Source organism: Elephas maximus, chromosome 1 (genome assembly GCF_024166365.1).
Source record: "Elephas maximus indicus isolate mEleMax1 chromosome 1, mEleMax1 primary haplotype, whole genome shotgun sequence".
Taxonomy (NCBI): domain Eukaryota; kingdom Metazoa; phylum Chordata; class Mammalia; order Proboscidea; family Elephantidae; genus Elephas; species Elephas maximus.
The window spans coordinates 63831217-63857318 of NC_064819.1; the positions used below are offsets into that span (position 1 = coordinate 63831217).

General features: G+C 39.6%; 1 protein-coding gene across 3 annotated transcripts in view; it reads left to right on the forward strand.

Moving 5' to 3' along the window:
* RNF144B (ring finger protein 144B) overlaps window positions 1-26102 on the forward strand; it is a 219947-nt gene that overhangs the window by 118643 nt on the left and 75202 nt on the right. The window contains exon 1 of one of the 3 annotated variants that reach the window (XM_049884709.1): window positions 12750-13727. The exons of the other annotated variants lie outside the window; for them this stretch is intronic. The gene's annotated coding sequence lies outside the window, so the exon portion shown is untranslated. Of the gene's footprint in view, window positions 1-12749; window positions 13728-26102 lie in introns of those variants that run through there. 3 annotated transcript variants of the gene reach the window in all.

Consider the following 26102-nt stretch of genomic DNA (forward strand, 5'->3'; position numbering starts at 1 on the left):
AAATCTTCAAAGCTTCGTGAGACTCGGTATTTCTGCAGCTACTTGCATTTCATAGTAAAGGGCCCTTTCACCTCAAGTTTTCCGAGAATCATGCTGAGGCCCCGTGGGTATATAAGACAGATGCCTGTCTCTTGGATTTATGAGTGGGCAGCAGTTTTGCCTCAACTACTAATTCTGAGGAAGCTGCAGAGGAATTGAGATGTCAGGTTAGAAAATACGAATTTAAACCAGGTTTCTGCTAAGCACATCTCAGAAGTGTTACCTGCCTGTGATTTGTTTTCGAAAAAAAAAAAATTCCAAGGTGATACAATTATCTGGCTGTTAAAAATAATTAATTGCTTTGTTTTCTATCTAGCGGTATAAAGGTTCCAGATTTGTAAGTTAGGATGCATTTTAAAAGTGGGACGATGAATCATGAGCAGTTGTCTGTGATTTAGCCTGTAGGCAAGCAGTGTAGGTTATGCTGTCACATCACCAAGTGACATTTCAGAGGGCATTTCTTTGGAGATGTCCTGTTTTCCAAGGCTCAGTGACTAGAAATAACAGAATTATTAACCTACTCAGCCAAAACAATAGAAAAATATAACAAATTCAAAAAGGAGAGATTTATAGATCACATTTCATCGTCATAATATAATTAGAAATCAATAATAAAAAAATATGACAGAAAATAACTTTTGTAAGTTAAGAAACACCCTTCCAGATAAACCTTTTATCAAGAACAAATCAGCATCTACTTCAAAAGTTGGTAGTTATATTAATAATACTTTGCCTGAAGGCAGTGATTTAATACGGGCAGCTGTGGAGGGTCTGATTACATTTCGTTCTGTTAAGTGTGACTTTTCATTTACGTCAGATAACTCCTCTAAATCGATTTCACTCCATTTCATTTTCAATTTTAAGTTTTCTTGCGCAGCTGTGAAAAGTAAAGTAATCGCTGTTTATGCGTTGGCTCCATTAACAGAACGGCGATTTGTCCATTGTTGAATTATGCTGGTTTTATTACTATCAGATGCTTTGAATAAAAATTCAGTTAAATGTATCAGGCAAATGATCTGATTTTCTTTTCTTCCAATTCAGGGAATCGAAGTAAAGCCTTGAGAAAAATTACCCTACTGAAGTTTGAATATTTGATATTATTGCAATTTCTGGTGTAAATTTGGTTGTGAAGTTTATCATAGAAAATAAAATTATTTTTAAGCGGCCTTTTTGAGGTAAAATTTGCATACTGGAAATACAATGCATTTTAAATGCACAGTTGAATGGCTTTTGTAACTTTATACAGTTGTGTCACCATCCTACATCCAGTTTTAGAACACTTCCATTGCCTGAAAAAGTTCTCTCAGCCTCCTTTGCAGTCAGTCCCCACTTTCTACCTAGCCCCAGACAACAGCTGAAAGATTTTTTTTTTTTTTAGTGAAAATGCAAATAAGAACTATGGTGCAGCATGCTAAGAATGTAAACAATGGAATTACGAAAATAAGAAATCTATGGAGCAGAAATTGCATCCCCCTTACTCTGTTATCGTCTAGCGTAGAACTGCCCATAGGGTTTCCAAGGAGCGGCAGGTGGATTGAACTGCCAATGTTTTTTTGATTAGCAGCTAAGCTCTTAACCACTGCACCACCAGGGCTCCCAGAAATCGCAGATATACCGGTAATTGCACATATAACTCATTTTTTCTTTCAAACAAGCTGCAATAGAAATAGAAATGGTACCAACATTTAGAAATATTCTTCTAGCTACGCTAAGTAGCTGAACTACAGACTCTTTGTGATGAAGCTGCTTTTGAATATGAAAAAAATTCTTCAACATGTAGTATATGTTTTCTCTCTTTTGTTGCCCATTATTAATCAGATTTTGGAAATATTTTGAGACTTTATAATCAGCCCAAGTGCTTACTGGTAGTATTAAACTCTTTTTTTTTTTTTTTTTTTTTACAAAGGAGCCCTCTAAATTTTGGTTGTATTTTATGTGAAACCAGTTGGAAATTTTTGTTGAAAGCGTTCAGTTAATGGAGAAACCAAAATATTTAGCTTTTGAATTTTTACAAATTGCAATAATGGAAAACAAAGCTTGCAAACAGGAAGGCACTAAAATTTATCCTTACAAATGCAGGGTAGGAATTGAACAAATAGAATGATAAGAGCTCCAACACATTATTTGTTGTTTTTGTTTTGTGCCATTGAGTCCAATCTGACTCACAGTGACCCCATAGAACTGCTTTATAGGGTTTTCTTGGCTGCAATCTTTATGGAAGAAGATCGACTGGCTTTTTCTTCTGCAGTGCTGCTGGGTGGGTTCAAACAGCCAACCTTTTGGTTACCAACCTAATGCACCCCATTCGCACCACTCAGCCCTCCCAACACAGTACAGATATACAAGATTTAATTTGGAAATTTTATAATCATACTGTGGGAAGCATCTTCTGTTGGAGCTACTGTTTTTCATGGGACAAATTTATATTTTCTATCAGAATTCAAAATAGACTAAATGTGTGAAGACTTACGTTTTCATAGCATCTAAATTTGGTGAAACAGTAAATCATAAATAGGCACAATTTATTTGATGACTTTTATTTTTAAAAGTATTTCTTAAAGGTATTAGAGGCAAAAAATACAATATCTTTATATATACTTTGGCTTAAATATTTTAATAGAAAAATAGTAGAATTAAGAATATACTCCATTTGGTAGGATTATGTCTAACCTAATAGGTTCTTGAGCACTGAAGAGAATATCTTCTCAATTCTACAGAAAATGAATAAATTGAGGATGTCTACAATTTTAAATTTATTAATTATGAAATGAATCTTTGAAGAGGATTTCAGGAAATTTTATTAAAAAATTAAAAATAAGATCATAAAAATAGCAATGACTTTGTGACAAATTGATTAAAGTACCTGAATATATACCAAGACTAATTTTTCTTGTTATACTCTTGATATTAAGATAATCAATACAAATGTTTTAAAATTTTGTTTTAATAAAAATAAGGTTATTTTATTTTTAGAAATCTATTTTTGAAAAAAAAATTTAATTGAACGCTTCTCAACCCACCAATATAATGAAACTAATTATTTTGTTAACAGATATTTTGAAAATTATATGATTTTCATGGATTAAATAGTGTTCCCCTAAAATATGTGTCAACCTGGCTAGGCCATGATTCCCATTATTGTGATTGTCCACTATTTTGTGATCTGATGTAATTTTCCTATGTGTTGTAAATTCTATCTCTGCCTGTGGTTAATAAGGCAAGATTAGGTTATGTTAAAGAGGTTTAGGGTGGGATGCAGCACCCTTACTGAGATAACAGCCCTGATCCTACATAAGGGAAGTTTCCCTGGGGTGTGGCCTGTGTCACCTTTTATCTTAGAAGAGATAAAAGGAGAAAGAAGCAAGCAGAGAGTGAGGGACCTCATGCCACCAAGAAAGAAGTGCCAGGAGTGGAGCGTGTCCTTTTGACCCAGGATCTCTGTGCTGAGACACTCCTAGACCAGGGGAAGATTGATGACAAGGACCTTTCCTCAGAAACGATGGAGACAGAAAGCCTTCCTCTGGAGCTGGTGTGCTGAATTCAGACTTCTAGCCTTCTAGAAAAAAAATTAGCCAGTGAAAAATCTTATGAACAGCAGTGGAAGATTGTCGAATATGGTGCCAGAAGGTAAGCCCCTCAGGTTGGAAGGCACTAAAAAGATGACTGAGGAAGAGCTGCCTCCTCAGAGTAGAGTTGACCTTAATATGTAAATGAAGTCAAGCTTTCAGGACCTCCATTTACTGATGCAGCATGACTCAAAATTAGAAGAAACAGCTGCAAACATCCATTAATAATGTTGTTGTTGTTAGGTGGTGTCCGGTCGGTTCCAACTCATAGCAGCCCCACACACAACAGAGCGAAACACTGCCCAGTCTTGTGCCATGGTCACAATTGTTGCTGTGTTTGAACCCATTGTTGTAGCCACTGTGTCAGCCCATCTCATTGAGGATCTTCCTCTTTTTCTCTGACCTTCTACTTTACCAAGCATGACGTCCTTCTCTAGGGACTGATCCTTTCTGATAACATGTCCAAATCCATTAATAATAGGAACATGGAATGTACCAAGTATGAATCTAGGAAATTGTCAGAAATGAAATGGACCACATAAACATCGATATCCTCAGTATTAATGAGCTGAAATGAATTGGTATTAGCCAATTTGAATCAGACAATCAATCATATGGTCTACTGTGATTGTCATATGCCAGGTATGACAAATTGAAGAGGAATGGCATCGCATTCATTGTCAAAAAGAACATTTCAAGATCTATCCTGAGTACAGTGTTGTCAATGATAGGATAATATCCATATGCCTACAAGGAAGACCAGTTAATATGACTATTATTCAAATTTATGCATCAACTGCTAAGCCCCCCCAAAAAAAGAAATTGAAGATTTTTATCAAGATGCATTGATAATTATTGGCAATTAGAATGTGAAAGTTGGAAACAAAGAAGAAGGGTTGGTAGATGGAAAATATGGCCTTGGTGATAGAAACGATGCCAGAGATCACATGATAAAATTTTGCAAGACCAATGACTTCATTGCAAATATCTATTTTCACCAACATAAACGGAGAGTATACACATTGTGGACCTTGCCAGATCGAATACACGGGAATTGAGTTGTCTACATCTGTGGAAAGAGAAGATGGAAAAGCTCAATGTCATCAGTCAGAACAAGGCCAGGGGCCAACTGTGGAACAAACCATCAGTTGCTCATATACAAGCTGAAGTTGAAGTTGAAGAAAATTAGCGTAAGTCCACGAGAGCCAAAGCACAACCTTAAGTATATTCCACCTGAATTTAGAGACTATCTCGAATAGATTTGACACACTGAACACTAGTGACCAAAGACCATATGAGTTGTGGGATGACATCAAGGACATCATACATGAAGAAAGCAAGAGGTCGTTAAAAAGACAGGAAAGAAAGACCAAACTCCCCCTTGAAAGTAGAATAGCTAAAGCGAAAGGAAAAAATGATGAAGCTAAAGAGCTGAACAGAAGATTTCAAAGGGCAGCTTGAAAAGACAAAGTGAGGTATTATAATAACATGTACAAAGACCTGGAGTTAGAAAACCAAAAGGGAAGAACATCCTCAGCATTTCTCAAACTGAAGGAACTGAAGACAAAATTCAAGCCTCGAGTTGCAATATTGAAGGATTCTGCAGAGAAAATACAAAACAATACAGGAAGTATCAAAAGCGGGTGGAAGGAATACACAGAGACACTGTACCAAAAAATTGGTGGACATTCAACCATTTCAGGAGGCAGCATATGATCAAGAACTGATGGTACTGAAGGAAGAGGTCCAAGCAGCACTGAAAGCATTGGCTGAAAACAAGGCTCCAGAAATTGACAGAATACCAATTGAGATGTTTCAACAAAAGGATGCAGCACTGGAAATGCTCACTAGCCTATACCAAGAAATTTAAAATACAACTAGCTGGCCAGCTGACTGGAAGAGATCCATATTTGTGCCCATTCCAAAGAAAGGTGATCCAACAGAATGCAGAAATTATCAAACAATATCACTAATATCACACTTAAGAAAATTTTGCTGAAGGCAATTCACAAGTGGTTGCAGCAGTACATTGACAGGGAACTGCCAGAAATTCAAGCTGGATTCAGAAGAGGATGTGGAACCAGGGATATCATTGCTGATGTCAGATGGATCGTGGCTGAAAGCAGAGAATATCAGAAAGATGTTTAACCCACTGCTGTCAAGTCGATTCCGACTCATAGTCACCCTATAGGACAGAGTAGAACTGCCCCATAGAGTTTCCAAGGAGTGCCTGGTGGATTTGAACTACTGACCTTTTGGTTAGTAGCCATAGCACTTAACCACTACACTACTAGGGTTTCTGAAAGATGTTTACCTGTGTATTATTGATTATGCAAAGGCATTCATTCGACTGTGTGGATTGCAAAAAGTTATGGATAACGTTGCAAAGAATGGGAATTCCAGAACAATTAATTGCACTCGTGAGGAACGTGTCCTTAGACCAAGGGAATACTTCGTGGTTTAAAGTCAGGAAAGGTGTGCGTCGGGGTTGTATCCTTTCACCATGCTTATTCAGTCCGTATGCTGAGCAAATAATCTGAGAAGCTGGACTGTGTGAAGAAGAATGTGGCATCAGGATTGGAGGAATTCTCATTAACAACCTGTGATATGCAGATGACACAGCCTTGCTTGCTGAAAGTGAAGAGGACTTGAAGCACTTACTAATGAAGATCAAAGACCACAGCCTTCAGTATGGATTGCACCATACATCAACATAAAGAAAACAAAAATCCCACAACTGGACCAATAAGCAACATCATGGTAAATGAAGAAATGATTGAAGTTGTCAAGGAGTTTATTTTACTTGGATCTACAATCAATGCCCACAGACGCAGCAGTCAAGAAATCAAAAGATGCATTGCATTGGGCAAATCTGCTGTGAGAGATCTCTTTAGAGTGTTAAAAAGCAAAGATGTCACCTTAAGGACTAAGGTGCACCTGACCCAAGCAATGGTGTTTTCAGCCGCCTCATATGTATGTGAAAGCTGGACAATGAGGAAGACAGAAGAAGAATCGATACATTTGAACTATGATGTTGGTGAAGAATATTGAATATACCATGGACTGCCAGAAGAACGAACAAATCTGTCTTGGAGGAAGTACAGCCAGAATTCTCATTAGAAGTGAGGATGGCCAGATTTTGTTTCACATGCTTCCAACACGTTATTAGGAGGGACCAGTCCCTGGACAAGGACATCATGCTTGGTAGAGTAGAGGGTCAGTGAAAAAGAGACACAGTGGCTGCAACAATGGGCTCAAGCATAACAACAATTGTGAGGATGGCACAGGACTGGGCAGTGTTTCATTCTGTTGTTCATGGGGTTGCTATGAGTCGGAACTGACTCAGCAGCACCTAATAACAACAGTTTGAAGCCAAGAAATATTTTGATATTTGATTTAGCACAAACCAAACCTATTGCCATCAATAGCGACACTATAGGACTGAGTAGAACTGCCCTATAGAGTTTCCAAGGAGCGCCTGGTGGATTTGAACTGCTGATCTTTTGGTTAGCAGCTGTAGCTCTTAACTACTTTGTATTTAAGTTGGATATGGATGTAAACTGCAGAGACCCTTCTTTTCCTATAAACCAATTGGTACCTTGGCCAGGATGACAACTTACAGGAGCATTGTTTTGGGACTCCTTTTTTCGTTGACTGTCTTATGCAGGAGTTTAAAGGAGACAGTAATATTAGTAGAAGAATTAATAGAAACCTTGTAAGCATAAAAATTCTCAAGCCTTTTTCTTCTGACTTTCCAGTGGAGACTTCTTCACTCTGAGGTCATGCAGTGTTTTTTTTTTTTTTCCCTCTGGAGAGAGGTGATGAGCAAGGTTGACAAACTCCATTTTCTCCTAGGCTCTTAACCCTAGCTTGTTTGTGATTTTATACAGTACAGTAAAACCTGTGAGAGCTGGAACCTATGTAGGGCGGAAATCTGTCAGAGAGAGAAAACTCGAATATTTTCCATGAAGTAGAGAGTGATATAAAAGTAGTGACTGTACCCTGTCAAAGGCGGAAAACTTGTGAGACCCGGAAAAAGGAGGCAGTCCTGTTGAGTTCCTGCTCTCACAGGTTTTGCCATATGTTGAGAATAGAGCAACAGAACCCTGTTGAGTCTTGCCCTCCCCTTTAGCTCTCCATCCCGTGTCGCTAAGGGCTCTTAATGTGGCATAATGGCAACGGCAACTTGAGATTGTTCTGGTCAGGTTTTTCTTGTTGGGGCCCAGCTGGTTTCTACTTGCTCTGTGAGGTCTTAAGCTGCTTCTTGTACTTACGAAATAGAACCAGAATGACATGTCTCCTTGGTGATACTTTAGTTTTCAAGACTGAGGTAACTGGGTGATCATTGCTGTGTAATATTTTGACTTTCTGAGGTCTCTTCTTTGACAGCCATGGGAACCTGACTGTATCTCTAGGCATAGTTTTTAATCACATTATTTTGTAATGTTCTTACTTGTATTTTCATTGTATCTTACTCTTAGTTCTATACTCTGTCTTCAGTAAATGTTGAATGAATGAATAAAATGAACCCTATTAGATGCAACAGAAAAATTAAAATGGGATTGTAACCATTTGGAAATAGAAATAACCAGACTGCCAATGGCAGAACACCATAGCCTTTGCCTTATATTTTTTCCTGTGGAGAGAGAACTGCACCTACTGCAGGAGCTGGTTTCCCAGTAATTGAGTTCTTCCATCTGATTTATTGTAATGAACAAATCATTAAAAAAACAAGTTTTATTGTATTTTAACCATAGGGTATAATTAAGATGCCAAGTCTTAGGTATGGGTTACTAACTTACATACTAAGGTAGAATGGAAGAGTAATTTCAATAGCACAAGAATGAGTCTTGATTTTTCTTTATATTAATTAAAGAGAAAAATTTTCTGCAAAAGAAATTCCACATGTTGATTCTCTTCTTGTGTGGAACCACAATGCATTTTATTTTTTTATCTCATACATCTATTATGTAGTATGATATATTATTTATCATACAAGTATTTTACACACAGACATATAAAAAAACCAACCAAACCCACTGCCGTCAAGTAGATTCCCACTCACAGTGACTCTCTAGGACAGAGTAGAACTGCCTCATGGGGTTTCCAAGGCCGTAATCTTTATGGAATCAGACTGTTACATCTTTCTCCTACAGAGCAGCTGATAAGTTCAAACTACCAACCTTTCAGTTAGCAGCTGAGTGTTTTAATTGTAACCGAATCTCGGGTTCTTGTCCTGTCCTATTAGCCGATTGAAATAAGATGGACGCCAATTGCCAGGGAAACAGAAAGTGGCAATTTATTGTCTGTGCAGACAAGGAGCAATGTGAAAGACCTAGCAGCTGAAAGACCCAGGGCTTCCCATCTCAGGAAATTGGGGATCTTTTATGTCCCCAGTGGGCAAGCATTGACACCTGAAACCCTACACCCTGAGCCATCCCATGCCCAAATTTGGAGATACAGGTGCTGAGTCACTCTTCATAGGAAGTCAGCCTTGTGGGACTTCTCGCTTTACAAAGGGGCTTGGGTGGTGCTGTGTGCCGGAGAATATCTTCCCCTCTGGTGATGCTCAGGTCCAGGGTCAGGTAAGAACAGGGTTCTCCAGATTTGTGCATGCCCCAAGATCTTGGCCCACACATGTGCAAAGATCTTGTGCCAAATACAAACTGTGGACCATGGTTTTCAAGGACAGCGAACGAAGGCGGAGTTGGGGCATGGTGGAGCAGGGTTTCATAACCACTGCTCTGTCAGGACTCCTTCACAGTCATATAAACCAAAACCCATTGCCATCAAGTCAATTACAACTCATAGCAACCCTTTAGGACAGAGTAGAACTGCCCCATAGAGTTTCCAAGGAGTGCTTGGTGGATTCGAACTGCCGACCTTTTGGTTAGCAGCCATAGCACTTAACCACTGTGCCACCAGGGTTTCCTCACAGTCATACAGAATCTAATAATTATATATATATATATATATATATATATATATATATATATATATATATATATATATATATATATATTTTGGCCTTGTGTACAGGGAAACCTTTTAAGTATGCTTTGGATTTATTTTGCTTCTGCTTTTATCTGACTTTAGGCATATTGCAAGTTAATACAATCACTAGAATTTAGATTACTTACCATTAATGTCAAGATTTTATTTGCCTTTTCTTTAGGAAAGTGTGTAATTTAGATTAGGAAATGACTCTGTTATGACGAAGGTCAATATGATCACAATCTGTCTTCAGTGTACACTTTGTAATGTTATGTCTGTTATTGCTCAGAAAACAAAACCATATTTTTGTGGCTTATAGTGACTGGATTTTACTTCTCATCTGAGATACTGAATGTTACGTTTATTTTTGCATTCTAAAAGGATCAGTTCCTTCTTAGGCTTATATGAAGGCTTCTCTTTTACTCACCCTTTAAATCCTGGTGTTCTTTTGGGTTCTTTTTTCTGACCCCTTTCCTTTCTCTTCCCTTTTTAGAGGAATACAATGACTGAGTTCCTATTGTGTATCAGGCCAGTGCCATGGTATACAGCTGAGCAGGTTGTGTACTGCACAGTTCCAGGAGGTGACATTTACTGCCCCACCCCCAGACTTGTTCAGTACAGGTATCTCTGACTATCAGACATGGTGCTAGCTACTTTACAAACCTCTCATTTACCCTCACAACAACTTAAAATATGAATATCATCATTGCCGTTGGTTTAGTGGTAGAATTCTCACCTTCCTCGCAGGAGACCCAGGTTTGATTCCTGGTCAATGAATCTCGTGAGCAGCTACCACTCGTCTGTTAGTGAAAGCTTGTGTGTTGCTATGACACTGAACAGGTTTCAGTGGAGCTTCCAGACTAAGATGTCCTAAGAAGAAAGGCCTGGTGATCTACTTCTGAAAATCAGATGATGACCAGATGGTAAAATGGTATGATCATTGGAATGGCATAGAACCAGGCAGCATTTTGTTCCATTGTGTAGGGGGCTGCCATGAGTTGGAGCTGACTCTGTAGCAGAAAATCACAACAACAACAATTTTACAGGTAAAAAAACTGAATTTTGGGTATGTTAAAAAACAAACTTGCTTAAGGTCAAGTAATGAGTAGGTGGTAGAGTTTGTCTGGATCTAAAACTTCTACTTTTCCACCTCTAAGCATGTTACCTTGTATGGTAATTTAAAAAGTGGACTCCGTGTTGAACTTTGGTTTGAGGTGCCAAAGTTTTGTAGACACTACTGAATAAACTAACCTCTTAGTAGGTGCTTTGTTGATCTTTTTTGGTTTTTGTCCATCAGTGAAGGAGCCCTGGTGGAGCAAATGTTACACACTTGACTGTTAACTGAAAGATCGGCAATTTGAACCCACCATCCACTCCATGGGAGAAAGATGTGGCAGTCTGCTTCTGTAAAGATTTACAGCCTTGGAAACCCTTTGGGAGCAGTTCTACTGCATTCTGTAGGGCTGCTAGGAGTCAGAATAGACTTGACCACAGTGGGTTTTTGTGTTGTGTCTTAGTCATCTACTGCTGCAGTAACAGAAATAACCACAAGCGAATGGCTTTAACAAACAGAAGTTTATTCTCTCACATCCTGTTAGGCTAGAAGTCCAAATTCAGGGTGTCAGCTCCAGGAGAAGACTTTCTCTGTCAGCTCTGGAGGAAGGTCCTTGTTATCAATCTTCAACTGGGCTAGGAACTTCTCTGGTACCCCGGGTCCAAAGGATGCATTCTGCTCCTGGCACTTCTTTCTTGGTGGTATGAGGTCCCCCTGTCTCTCTGCTTGCTTTTCTCTTTTATATATCAAAAGTGATTGGCTCAAGACAAAATCTAATCTTGTAGATTGAGTCCTGCCTCATTTACGTAACTGACACTGATGCTTATCCCACCTCATTAACATCATAGAGGTAGGATTTACAACATATAGGAAAATCACATCAGATGACAAAATGGTGGACAGCCACACAATAGTGGGAATCATGGCCTAGCTGAATTGATACACATATTTTGGGGGGACACAATTCAATCTATGACAGGATGGGTCCATCAATGATGGTTACTGCACCAAGAACATTCTTTGAAGTACATTATCTAAGAGCCTAAGCCACTGGTAAACTGAAATTAGACATCCGTCAGGGTGGTTTTCATTAACATGCATCTTTCTCATCTAACACAGATTTAGGTCTTGTTCCACCTCTGCCCCTATCTGAATCTGGCCAACCACTTAAATCTCCCTAGACCTCAGGTTCTTCATCTTTAAAATTGTGTTGGCCTAAAATATAGCAAGGGGCGTTTCAGGCTCAGACATCCTTTGATTCTATTACTTTGGGCCCCCACTGTGTGTTCTCCTGCTGTCATATTGCTAGTCCTCCTGCCTGTCCTAGCATTACACACATAGATACACCGTGTTCTTCAGCACTTGGCTTTGACCTAGAGGTTTTCTCTAACACGGAGCTGAGAAGCAGTTTTCTTGTATCGCTTGGAACAGTGCCTACTGCTGCTACTTCACTGGCATGCACAGATCGCTTCCACAAAGGCCTTGTGATTCCCTTCCTTTTAGGAAGCACATTCCTGACTGTGGTTGCAAAAGTAGAGTGACGTTGCGGAGTGAGCACAGAAAGAATCCTGTATCAGAGCAGTGATGTTTCTAAACTGCAATGGGCAACAGAGTTGGGACTGAGACTGTGACATATCAGTGTGTAGGGAGTGAGTAGATATGTAATCCGTTATACACATCACCCAAATTAAGTGGCCAAGGTTTAGGAGTGAGGAAGGCAGCATATCATAGTACCCCACAGCTTCTGGATTATTTTGTTACACTTTTTTTTTTTTTAACCAAAAAAAAAAAAAAGAAACCAAGTATGTTGCCGTCAAGTCTGTTCTTACTCATGGCAACACCATGTGTTACAGAATAGAGCTGAGCGCCATAAGGTTTTCCTGGCTGTAATCTTTATGGAAGCAGAACACCAGGTCTTTCTTCCACGGTGCTGCTGGGTGGATTAGAACTGCCAACTTTTCTGTTAGTCGTCAATCACAAACTGCTTGCATCACCCAGGGACCTATATTTTTCTTTAACTGAGGGCAAAACGAGTGAAGTTACTTTGTATTTCCTATATAATTTGTTGACACAGCATTTGAAACAATCATTGTTTCATAAAGTTGTGCATGTATTTTATGAGGTAAACTAGAATGCCCTGATTTGATGCGCCTGAATGCTAATTTTACCATTAGACGCAAAAGGACAAATCAGGTCCAAGATGTTTTTGATGAGATCATGCATTGGAAGTGTTTCTATAAAAACAGTTTTCCGGTGAGGTGGGAAAGGCAGGTTTGGGCTGTTAGAAATAGAAGAAATGAATTTAAAGAGCTGGGGAGGAGGGTGTGGAAAGGTGCCCGGTGAGACTATGGGCAGAGAAGCAGCAAGCTGTGAAGGCCAAGAGGTGAAATTTCTTTGTCTGGGCAGAATGAAGGGCATGAGGGGCTGCTGCCTGGACACCCAGCTCTACATTTCTGGGGCTGCAGTCCCAGGAAGTGTGTGCAGTTGATTCGACTCATATGACCCTATAGGATATATGGCTGAAATCTTCCAAGGCTGAAATCTTCTTGGGGCAGATCACCAGGTCTTTCTTGCACGGAGCAGCTTGTGGGCTGGAACCACTGACTCTTCCAGGAGAACAAGGGAGAAATCCGGACAAGCAGAGCGAATGCGGGAGGGCTTGCTTGTACCCACGCTGGCCGGCCAGGTTCGGACAGGGTAAAGGCCATCATCACCTGCAGCTGAAGTGCGACTCAGCTGGGAAGTAGGAAGTGCCGCGCCTGAGCTTCCTGTACAAGTAAACGCAGGGCTTCGGCGCGGCTGTTTGGAGCCGTACCGCTCGCTCTGCCAGGTTCACGGGCATCGCGGCTGCTCAGGCCAGGAGGCGGCTGTGTGCTCCTCCTCCTGGCCAATCGGTCTGGGAGCACAAGTCCTGTTGCAGTCCTGCAAAGTGTCAAGCTGTCAGCCGCAGAGCACGGAGGAAGAGGAAAAGAATGAAACAGTTCTCCCTCCTCGGAGTAAGAGCTGCCGAAGCCAACCGGGAGGGAGGGGATTGAGAAGCCCGGAGCTGGGAGCAACAAAGCTCTCCTGCCGAGGTAGGTTTATCGAGCTTTTTAAATGCTGAAGGCGTTGAAAGACGGGAGTGGTGCTTGACTAAGAAAAAAGACTGAAGACTAACGAGCTGTGACACCATGGTTTTAAAGCTTTATTTTCTGCCTCCACTGCTTTTCCACTGCTTAAACCTTACCGAATTGAATGAATTCTGAATGCCTTAAACACCTGTTAACTTTTTAAAATAGGTGTCTTTGTAAAGGTTAAAAAAAAAAAGTTTCATTTGTAATCAAACAGGAACCCTGGTGGCGCAATGCTTAAGACCTCGGCTGCTAAGCAAAAGGTCAGCAGTTCAAATCCACCAGCCTCTGCTTGGAAACCCTGTGGGGCAGTTCTACTCTGTCCTATATGGTCGCTGTGAGTCGGAATCGACTGGACAGCAACGGGTTTTTTTTTTTAATTGGTTTGGTAATCAGTCTGTACAGAATATGTCATAGAATTTAAGATTAAGGTTAAAACTTTCCTGTGTTTTAAGAGGAGATCAAAAGTTGGCATGATCTTGGATGTTTACCCTCTGTTATTTGGAACCGCATACCGATATGGTGACATACATAGCTATGAATAAGATGTTATACAAACCATGGGATCTTGGGTATACATTCTGGTATTATTTTATCAGATAATTGCTCATAAAACAGAATGAAACGCTGATCCTATACTGCAGTCCTCAAGTTTAAGTTAAAATGAAACTGATTCTTAACAAGCATTCCATTTCCACAGGGAAAGGTGTTTGCTCACCCCTTTCAGAGCACCTTTTGCTTTTCTTACTAGTTGCGGGGATTCTGCTGATGGTCTACTCTTGATGCCTAGATTCCCACGTATGCATTTCTCAGAAGTCCATCCCCATTCCTGTGAAAATGCTCCCTTTCCTGGTGTTTCCACTGTCGCCTGTCACTTTCTTATTCTTTTCTGCCGTACATATCAAAACATTAGCTGAGCCTCCCAATGGGATTGTCAGTATTGTTCTCATTTGGCATTTCTAGATGTTTATTTGAACCTTGTGAGGTGTGAATTAAAGGACAACGTCACTGACATTCTTGAAACAGCAGGTTGGGGGTGTCTAGGCCCAGAAGCAAAACGAACTGAACTCTGAAATGACTCAGTTCTTAGGGTGTGGGTGAGCGGCAAAAGGAACCCAGCCAGTCTGAACTGAGCTGCTGGCTAGTGACAGCCTCTGGCTACTGCAGATTTCACTAAAATAAGCCTCCTGGTCCCTGGTCCATTTCCACATCTAATTGCTCTGCTGGTGCCTCCTTCTTACTTCCCAACCCGAGTTCTTTCCATGGGTAGCATTCCCTTCAGTTATTTCTAAAACTGTCTTGAGATGGAGGAAAGAGGGGGGAGAAAAAGAAACCTATAACAGATCCACAAAGCCATTTGGAGATAATTGTATTATGAAATCCAAAACCACTGTTCCCCACCGCCCCTGCCCTGCCCTTACACACCTCTGGCTGGTATTTTATTCTTTGTGGTGGGTACACTAATTTAGACAAATAGTGACATGAAGGGAAAAAAAAATTCTTTCAAAAGTCTGACTAATTGAAACTGTCTTGAAGGGTAAACAATACAAGGTAAATATATAGTGGATATAAAATAGATGTCGAATAGCAGAATCAGGTTGATTGCTTTTTTTTTTTTTTAAAGCTAACAGAAAAACAGTCACCAAAAAAACTCGTACCAATCACCTTAGATAACTACTGTGCTGGAAGTGAAGGTTTGAGTGTGGTCAAATCCTGTCCATTTACCCAGTGTTTTACAAATATTTACAGTCATCTATGCCAAGTATCTTTGTGCTGAGCCCCAGAGAACATTCTCAGCATTCAAAAGCCCCAGTCTCATGGATGGTTTTAGTTCACTGGCAATTTAAAGGCATCCGGGCTTCCAAACTAGGTCAACTTAAGAATTTTTTTTTTAAATAATCAGTTTTTGGGTTTCAAATTATGAGCCAGGTTTTAGGAGCCAAACTTGACAGCAGAGAGAAAAGCGTGCTGTCTTTAGGAAGGAAAAAAGCTTGTATTACCTACGTAGTAAGACCACTACGAGTCGGAATCGACTCGATGGCAATGGAGGGGTTTTTTTTTTTTTTTTGGTTTTAAGACCGTTTAGTTTTCTGGAAAATATGTTTCTCATCAACAGTATGAATACTTTTAAGCTGAGAAAGTATAGCGAATCTTTCCTTCTTGAAAAGTCCTTTCAGTATTTGAGATGCTTAGAAACACTTCTCTGTAGTGCTTCTGCTCATCCTGGCTTCTGTGTTACCTGTGGCCTTGACTTGTGACATTACTTTCTTGTTCAGTGAGGTCCTTGGTATTTGAAATCTGCAGTGTGAGGTAAAGGTCAGGAATCATGCTGACCCCATATGTTGGTGGGTGAACAAAGTCCAAACAGTTTGGGGACTAAACCGACTTTGTACGACTGATTACTTTGGATATGGAAAGGGGCCAAGCTGCTCTAGAAGTCATACTTTCCACTTTGGACTTCAGGGAGTAAGTGTCTTGCAGTCACTGCTTCCAAGTACCTAGGCATTTTTTAGGCCTGCCTATTTTTTATAGGGTCTCAAGGAAACTCTGGTGGCATAGTGGTTAAGTGCTACAGCTGCTAACCAAAGGGTCGGCCGTTCGAATCTGCCAGGTGCTCCTTGGAAACTCTATGGGGCAGTTCTGCTCTGTTCTGTAGGGTCGCTATGAGTTGGAATTGACTCGACGGCACTGGGTTTGTTTTTGGTATAGGGTCTCAATGAGTCAGAATTGACTCGATGGTAATGGGTTTTTGTAGGTCGGAATCGACTTGATGGCAATGGGTAATTTTTTTTTTTTTTAACAGTCGCTATGAGTCAAAATCAGTTTGCCGGCAATGGTTTTTTTGTTTTTTTTTTTTTTGATCTTAATTTATAGAAGCTCCTTAGTCAGCTACAGCAGATTGTCAATATCAACTTCTGAATCACTGCAAGGGAGCACAGACAAGAACCATGCCTTTAATATTTTTTTTCCTCCATATACATTCAGAAAAGTTACTCATTGTACTATTGGGTGACTACTATTTGCTAGGCAAATGGTTAATGCTCTCGGCTGCTAACTGAAAGGTTGGTGGTTCAGGTCTACCCAGAGGCACCTCAGAAGAAAGGCCTGGTGATCTACTTCCAAAATATCAGTCATTGAAAACCCTATGGAGCACAGTTCTAGTCTGACACACATGGAGTTGCCCTGAGTTGGAGTGGACTTAGCAGTTGGTGGCTGGCTGTGCTAGATGCTAAGGAAATAAAGATGTATGTGACGTGGTTTCTCTCCTGAAGGAATTCACGTAAGCTTGAAAGTGACTTTGGACTAGAATGGTAATCCTCAATCTATGTGGTTTTAGCATAGTATGAAAAAACTTTGACTATTGTCGTCTCGATCCATGTTTTTTGGGGGATAATATTACCCTGATGTCAGCTAACTTTGAAAAGCCATATAACACCCAAGTTATGGTGTTTTTTTTCATCTTTAGGTGTATGTGGGAGGCCTTGGACTAACTATTTTTTTTCTTGGTCCATTTTGTATTTCCTTGGCCAATGAGTATGTCTAAACACAATGCATCATACTGTAGTACTTATTAAAAAGAGACTAAAAGTGACTGAAAGTATAACTGATTCTGCAACATGGAATGAGAAACTTCTAATCTATGATCGGATGCCTTTCTTGAAATGGAAAAACAACTACCTAAGTGAAATACACTTCTCCTATTCATAGCTGGAGATACTTGTGATCTCATGACTTGTAGTATCTATTAAAAAACACATTTTGAAAGCCATATCTGATTGGTCTCTAATTTCTCTGTGGTCATGAGTTTGCTTCTTTGTCTCTCTTGGGAAGATAGACCAAGACATTCAGTTCTTTCTTTTCTGATCTTGCAGCTGAAGCTATAAACCCACAAATTGTCCTACATATGATTCTATGAAACCATCTGTTGACAACCTCCTCAACTTGTCTACCCTTTATAATAAGGGACTGGGTTTAATCACCTTTACAACCTTATCACCTAACATGTGTAGAGTTAAGTTCTTTATGTGCTGACTTTGTTTCTTGCATTATGGACTCATGTTATAAGAAACTGATTTGGCAAAGACTTACAAACGTACACCCAGCACCTAGCTTAACATGGAATGGAGGAGACTCCTCCTCCTAGCTGGTTTGAAATTTGTTTCTAATTAAAATTTCTAAATGACACTTTTAACTTTCACAGGAAGTGGTAATATTTACACATTCGTATTCATTTGGAGAAAAAGATTGAGTTAGGTATTTGTGTTTTAGTGACTGTAGTAGTTTCCTGGTAATAGCATGACCCAAGAAACAGCCTCTTAACTCCATGGGGCTTTTCAAAATACCACTTCTCCTTGATCTGTTAATGACATCATTGTCTGACCTGCCTTTAAGCGGTGTTCCTTCCTGCTTCTGAGCTTTGTTGTGATGCCAGGCGGGGGAAGAAAATTATTCGGCAGGGTTGTATGAATAATTGTGGGAGGAGGGGGAACCACTGATTAAAAGTGGGGTGGGCTGGCAAATAGGGGAGTTGTCAGGAGGGAGCTAGCATGATGAACATAAGATTACAATGCCAGAAACATCATTGAGCTTTTATCCAAATGCTCACTCCCACCTTCCTCGATAAGTTTATACAGTATCGTTGGGAAAGCTGGGAATGGATTTTCACTTCTGGAGTCTTACCTTTAGCAGTAATGAGAACATGGAAAGAGGGCACGAAAAAAAGAAATCTCCTTTTTAGGAAAAGAAACAGCATTTTGCGAGTGTTAAAACTTGACATGCTAGATGATTTTTTTCTTTCTAAATTTAATGTAAAATTGTATCAGTACAAACTGTATCTCTGCCCTAGGAAACCCTGGTGGCATTGTGGTGAAGTGCTACGGCTGCTAACCAAAGAGTTGGCAGTTTGAATCAGTCAGGCGCTCCTTGGAAACCATATGGGGCAGTTCTACTCTGTCCTATAGGGTCGCTATGAGTCAGAATTGACTCGACAGCGACGGGTTTTTTTTGTTTGTTTATATCTATGCCCTATAGGGTTTAAAATGAGCTTATCACAATGCCATGTGCTTTACTGGCGATGCTCTCATTTTTCTCCTAATATATATTTTGGGTCCCTGGGTGGTGCACTCAGCTGCTAACCAGAAGGTTGGAGATTCAAGTCCACCCAGAGGCACCTTAGAAGAAAGGCTTGGTGATCTACTTCCATAAGATTGCACCCATTGAAAACTCTGTGGAGCACACTTCTACTCTGACATGCATGGGGTTGCCATGAGTAGGAATTGACCTGACAATAGCTGATATATATTTTGTAGGAAAAAAATAAAATGAGATTTTATTAGAATAGTTATCTGTGGTAGACTTTATTCCTAACCTAATTTCAGTTAGCAAGGAGACTGTTGAGAAGCAGTTCTTGCTAATATTTAAGATGTTTCTCCTAGTGGAGTCTTTCTTTTTCACCCACAAAAAGATCGCCCATTGCCATCGAGCCAGTTCCCACTCATAGCGACCCTATAGAATAGAGTAGGGTACCCCACTGGGTTTCCAAGGCTGTGATCTTTATGGAACCAGAGACTGCCACATCTTTCTCCTGCAGAGTGGCTGATGGGTTCCAACTACCAATCTTTCGGTTAGCAGATAAGCGGTTTAACCACTATGCCACCAAAACAAAAAAACCAAACCTTTGCCATCGAATCATTTCCGACTCATAGTGACCCTATGGGACAGAGTAGAACTGTCCCATAGGGTTTCCAAGGAATGGCTGGTGGATTTGAACTGCCGACCTGTTGGTTAGCTGCCAAGCTCTTAACCACTGTGCCACCAGGGCTCCTTACAAAAAGGTTAATAGGGATGTATTTACCTATCATTTCCATTTTTAGAAAATAATTGTCTCCAGATTACAAAGTTATAATCTTATTGCTACCCTAGACACTCCTGAGATGCAGATATTAAAATGAAGGAACTATATAGACTGAAGTGTTCTTTCATTTCTTGGTTTCTTCTAAATCAGACTGAAACAGTGGAGAGAAGAACGGTGTCCCATTTCTTATCACTTGAGAGACAGTGATAACAATGTTTTATGACATGGTTACCTTACAAAGCCCACATAGGTAGATACCTACTTCCATCACATGTAAGGATTAAATATTTTTTGGTGTATTTATGCTAGAGAATGTTTCCTAATCTGTTTTATCAAAAAAACAAAACTAAATTAATAATGATAGGGTCCTAGGTGTGACACACCATGTATCTACTGTCAGTTACTTGTTGGCCTTCAGCATTATTTAAAAAAATAATTACAGAGATACAAAATATACTTGAGTAACTATATTTTTCTGATTGCTAGTGAGGCTGCATGTGTTCCCATTTGTTTATGCGCCCTTACAGCACGGATTAGAATGGTTTTTCCAATATTACTTCATGTGTATTGGTTCATCGAGTCCCTGAATGGCCAGAGATGCAGCCTGGGGCTCTATCATGAGCCCTTGCCTCTCTTAACACCAACACTTGTTGCCCTTACTATTGCTACCAGTCAGCAGCTCTGTCTTCCATCCCCAACTGTATCTGGTATGGAATTGCAGCAAATGGCTATACAAGTGAGTCCAGGTTATTAAAGACTTCTTTAACTCAAGTATGGTATTTTTGAGAATATTCAATTAGAGATTTGTAATATTTTAACAAGTCAGTTTGTGCAATGTGTGGATCAACCTGAACAATGTGAGGGGTAGACATTGGCCTTCCAGTAACAATCTCATAAGGAGAAAGCTTATGAGAACCGAGAGGGGTAGATCTTAGGTTTAAAAGAAACTAAAGGAAAGACTTTAGTCCAAGGTAAATTCAGACTTGCTTAGCTTGGCTAACAGATTCTTAAATGATCCATTAGTTCTTTCAATGAGACCTGAAAATTGAGGATGATAGGGGCAGTGCAGCCACTGATAAATAGGGAAGATGTAGCAAATTTCCTTAATAACTTGTCTAGTAAAATGAGTGCCTTGATCACTGTAAAGAGTTGTTGGACTGCCCCAAGCTGGTATTATGTTTTCAGGTAATTTCTTAGCCGCAAAAGTGGCAGTAGTCTGTTTACAAAGGGTTGCTTCAACCCAGTTTGAGAAGCAACAGATTATTACAAGTACATATTTAAATCCATTTGAGGGTGGTAACTGTATGAAACCAGTTTGCTGTTCTAGCATTGGGCTGGAAGGCAAAGGGTAGTGTCCAGCAGGAGCTTTTAGGTATTTTCCTGGGTCGTGGCAGGAGCATGCAGAGCAGTGGGAATACTTGCTCTGCAGCTTCAAAGAATTTTTTCCACCAGTACTTTCTTAAGATTTCAATCATTTTATTTCTACCTAGGTGGGATCCTTCATGTAAGGCCTGCATCATAGGAACATGTAAATGTTTAAAAAAAAAAAAAAAATTTAGGCAGGACTAATTTCCCTTTAGGGCCAGTCCATAAATTAGTATCAGGATCCTGGCAACAGCCCACTTTTTTCCATTTTTCTCCTTCATTAGCTAAAGCCAGTTGTTGATCCTTTTCATGATACTTTGGGTTTAAGTCAAATAAGTTATAATTATTCATAAATAAGCCAGGATAATCACCATCGTCAGTTCTCATAAGAGCAGAAACAAGGAGAGAGGCTATTTATTTAGGGTTTGTTTATATAATTCAGGATGCTCTTTTCTGAATTTTTGCCTTCTGAGTTCTTTGGCAAGGGGCACATGGAGAAAGAACTTGTTCTACAGGTTCAAAAAATTTTTAATTCCACCAATATTTTTCCAAGATATTTAACATTTCTTTTTTCCCTAAATGTAAAGGTAAATTGAGTTTCTGAACTTTAGGAAAATGTAAGGATTTTGGAAAAACAACTTTTCCATTAGGTCCAACTCACAAATTATTGGTTGGGTTCTGGTAATATCTTACTCTCTTCCAACTTATTAACCCAGCTCAAAGGACAGTGTGTTGGTGTCATTTGAGCAGCCTTGGTGTTAAAGGAAGAAGTTAGAGGTTTTTGTGAACAAATAAGGATAATCCTTAGCTTGACATCTTGGAGGAGGAAAGAAGCCCTGAGAAATATTTTTATCAGGAATTTCCTGTTTAAAATTATCCATCTTTTTGCAAAAGTTTGTCATATGTTCTACAGTAGCTTAAGGTATTCCCCATCAGTGTTTTTGCTAAGTAGTAAACATGTCATACCCCTTTAAAGGTAAGTGTTCATAATAAGTTTCAATTAAAGGGTAATATAGATATTCTGGCAAAACAATTTTATTGTTAAGCCTAGTCCAAAGCTTTGTTCTTGGAATTTGTGGCAATCTTCAGATTTCCTTTTTGTAATTTTCATCTAAAGGAGTGGTTTGTTGATGAGCAGTATGAAGCACAGATTTTTCAGTGAAAAGATTAAAGTATGAGGTTCTAAGAGAGCAAGGGTTGGAAAGGTTTGGGAGGCAGCCTGTTTAGTGGCTGCATCGGCTAGATTATTTCTGCAGATTTCCCTGGTTTGAGGGACTACTATTTAGGTTGATGTATCAAGACTTTTATGACTACAACTTCAGAAGGGAGTAATAAGGTATCCAGTAACTCAGTTATTAAGATCCCGTTTTTAATAGTGGACCTAGATGAGGTCAGATATCCTCTTTGTCTCCAAAGCATGCTAAAGTCATGGACTAATCCAACTGCTTAACAAGACTCCATGAAAATATTCACAGATTTTCCAAATGCAATTTTACAGGCTTTGGTTAAGGCTATTACTTCAGCTTGATGGGCTGAAGTAGCTTCTGGAAGAGGTTGACTGAAGAAACTTCTGTAGAGGTGGTGACTGCATATCCAGCCTGATATGGGCTAGAAAGATGAAGTCATAAATAAGAGCCATCAACGAATAAATTTAGGTCAGGGTTGCTAAGGGTTGTTTATTTAGGCTTAAGCAGTCATGTTTCCAGTATTCTTCTTCCTCTAATATGGGAAGGAGGTGGCAGGATTTAAGTGCACTACAGTGTGAAGTTTAATATTGGTTGCAGCCAGAAGAATGATTTCATAGGAGGTGAGTCTGCTGGCAGACAAATGCTGTGTACATGTGGAGTTTAGTAAAGCAGATACAGCATGTGGTATCTAAATGTATAAGAAGTTTCCAAGGACTATACCTGCAGGAGATTCTATAAGTTTAGCTATGGCAGCCACAGCCAAAAGGGAGGGTATCCTCTTGTGACTGGGTAAAGCTAAAGACTGTAATAGCCTACAGGTCTATGTTGGCCACTGTGCTTTTGAGCTAGTTGCCCTAATACATTTCCATTTATTTCTTGTACAAATGGTAAAAAATCTAAGTGGTAATTTGGAAAACTTCTAATTGAAGCAGAGGTTAAAGCATCTTGGCAGAGCAGTTAAGCATTTGGCTGCTAACCAAAAGTCGGCAGTTCGAATCCACCAGCTGCTCCTCGGAAACCCTATGGGGCAGTTCTACTCTGCCCTATAGGGTTGCTATGAGTTGGAATTGACTCGACAGCAAAGGGTTTAAAAAAAAAATTGCCATCGAGTCGATTCCAACTCATAGAGACCCTATAGGACAGAGCAGAACTACCCCATAGAGTTTCCAAGGAGCACCTGGTGGCTTCAAACTGCCAACCTTTTGGTTAGCAGCCGTAGCCCTTAAACTCTATGCCACCAGGGTTTCTAATGGGTTTAGTTTTTTTTTTTTTTTTTTTTTTTAATGTTTAGTAATCTTCTGGAGTAAGTTGAATTGAGTCTGGTTCAGGTTTCTTTAAGTGTTTATTTAAGGACTGAGCCAGCAAAGAAAAATTAAGGATCCAGGCTTGACAATAACTTATGTAGGCCAAGGAACCCACAAGTTGCTTTTTCGTTTTGGGAACTGGGTAGGCTAAAATAGTTTCTTTTGGGATGGATGGAAATTCCTTGGGCAGAGATTAAATGGCCCAAGTATTTGACCATGAGTTGGGACAGTTGTAATTTATCTTTAGTTACTTTGTGTCCCACTCTGACCAAATGTTTAAGTAAAATTGAACTGCCCTCTAAACAAGCTTCTTTAGATGATGAGCACACAAGTAAATTATCTACATCTTGGAATAAAGTAGAATGATGGGTATGATGGTTAAGATTGTAAAGGCTGTAGATCAACAAGTAAAACTTGGGAAAAGTAGGTGGGAGTGATTCAGTGAATCCCTGAGGCATCACAGTCCAGGTGAATTGTTGACCTTCCCGAGTGAAGGTAAATAGGCCTTGGCTGCCTGGATGTAGAGGAATACTAAAAAAGGCACTGCAAAGGTCTACAACAGTGAAATGTGTGGTTTCTGGTGGAACTCTTGACAATGAAAAATGAGGTTTTGGAACCACTGGAAATCTGGGAATGACTATCTGGTTAATTAAATGGAGGTCCTGAACAAACCTCCAGCCTTGGCTATTGGGTTTTTTGACAGGAAGGACTTAGGTATTAGTACTAGGAATTATAAGACCATTAGATAAAAAATCCTGTATTATGAGTGCAAGGCCCTCTTTAGCTTCCTGTTTTAATTGATATTGTTGCATTTTTGGCAGGAGTTTGGAAGAATCAACCTGAATTTTAACTGGTTTAGCAGACAAGACTCTGCCTACATAAGTGGATGTGGTCGTCCATAACATGTTAGGGATTGAAGAAAGACCTCCCTGTAATGGCGGTTTAGGTGAACTACAATTTGTTGTGGGCAAAGGTAATGCCTGCATATGACAAATGATTTCTTCATCAGTTTCTGAATTTACTTGTTCATTGTTCTTGGGTAGACTTCATAAGACTTCACTCTTACTATTAAATTGTAGGTGGCAATTCCATTTAGATAAAAGGTCTCTCCCTAGTAAATCAATGGGTGTATCAGGATTTAAAAGGAAAGGATGAAAATGCTCAATAAGTCCTAAAGATAGTGGTACATGTTGTGGATGATATGAAGTTTGTGGTTTACTGGTAACCCCAACAATTTTTGTAGTTTGCTTACTCTGGTGTAGAGGCTTTTGTAAACATGTGGGGTTAATAGCAGATAAAGTAGTTCCAGTATCAGTTAAAAACTTACAATTAACAATTGAAACAGTTTCATCTGGAGAATTCAGAGTTACTACAGGAAAAGCTCTTTGTATACCCCAGAGCTTCTTCATGCAAATTTTGGTTTGGGAGACACGTATTGGGATGTCTTGTTTATTCTTGGGTTTAAAACAGTTATTTTTCCAGTGGCCTGGTTTCTTGAATAAATGGCATACTTTTAAAAAATTACTGTTATTAGAGGATCCAGGTGTTGGTTGATTGGACTTCCCCTTTTATTCAGTGCTTTGCAACTGCTGTAATTATAAGGCCATTCATTTATTTTGTTTTGCTTTTGTCTTTAATTCTTGGCTTTGCTTTTCTTGCTCTGTATCTTTAGCTTGTTGTTCAGTGGTCTGAGATAATTTATGAGCTAAGGTACTGAGGTCAGTAGTAGGAGCTTTTTCCTGATTCAAATTATGCCTCTTCACCAGATTGGATATATTAGGGTCTAACACATTAAAAAATAATGATTTGATGACAAGCATATACAGATTTGGCAGAGGATATTTCTACATGCTTATTTGTATGTGCTGCAAGATATCCATGTATATCGTAGAGCACACAGGGGACAAAGTTATGAAAACTCCTTAGCCATAATGAAGCACCTTGAGGGACTGAGCCACTCTAGCCTGAGGGCTTAGGACCGTAGTGTTGGGGAACATCTAGATCATTCTGCATAATGTAGTCCATAAAGACAATGTTCTACATTCTACTTTGGTGAATAGTGACTGGGGTCTTAAAAGCTTGTGAGTAGCTGTCTAAGATACAGTTATTGGTCTCTTTCTCTCTGGAGCAAAGGAGAGTAAAGAACATTAAAGACTCAAGGAAATAATCAGTGCAAAGGACTAACGAACCACATGAACCACAGCCTCCGCTAACCTGAAACCAGAAGAACTAGATGATTCCTGGCTACCACTACTGACCACTCTGATTGGTATCACAATAGAAGGTCCTGGATAGAGTGAAAAAAAAAATGTAGAACAAAATTCAAATTTATAAAAAAAAGACCAGACTTACTATTCTTATAGAGACTAGTGGAATCCCTGAGACTATGGCCCTTAGGCAACCGTCAAACCTGGAACTGAGCCCACTCCCAGAAATCACTTTTCAGCCTAACAATAGACAGGCCTATAAAGTGAACAGTAACACCTGTGAAGGACGTGTCCTCAGGACAATCAAGCATATGAGACCAAAATGAAAACATTTTCCCAAAACCAAAGTTCAGAATGCAGGCAGGGGCAGAAAAGATGGGCAAATGGAAACAGGGAACCCAGGGAAGAAGTGGGTAGAGTGC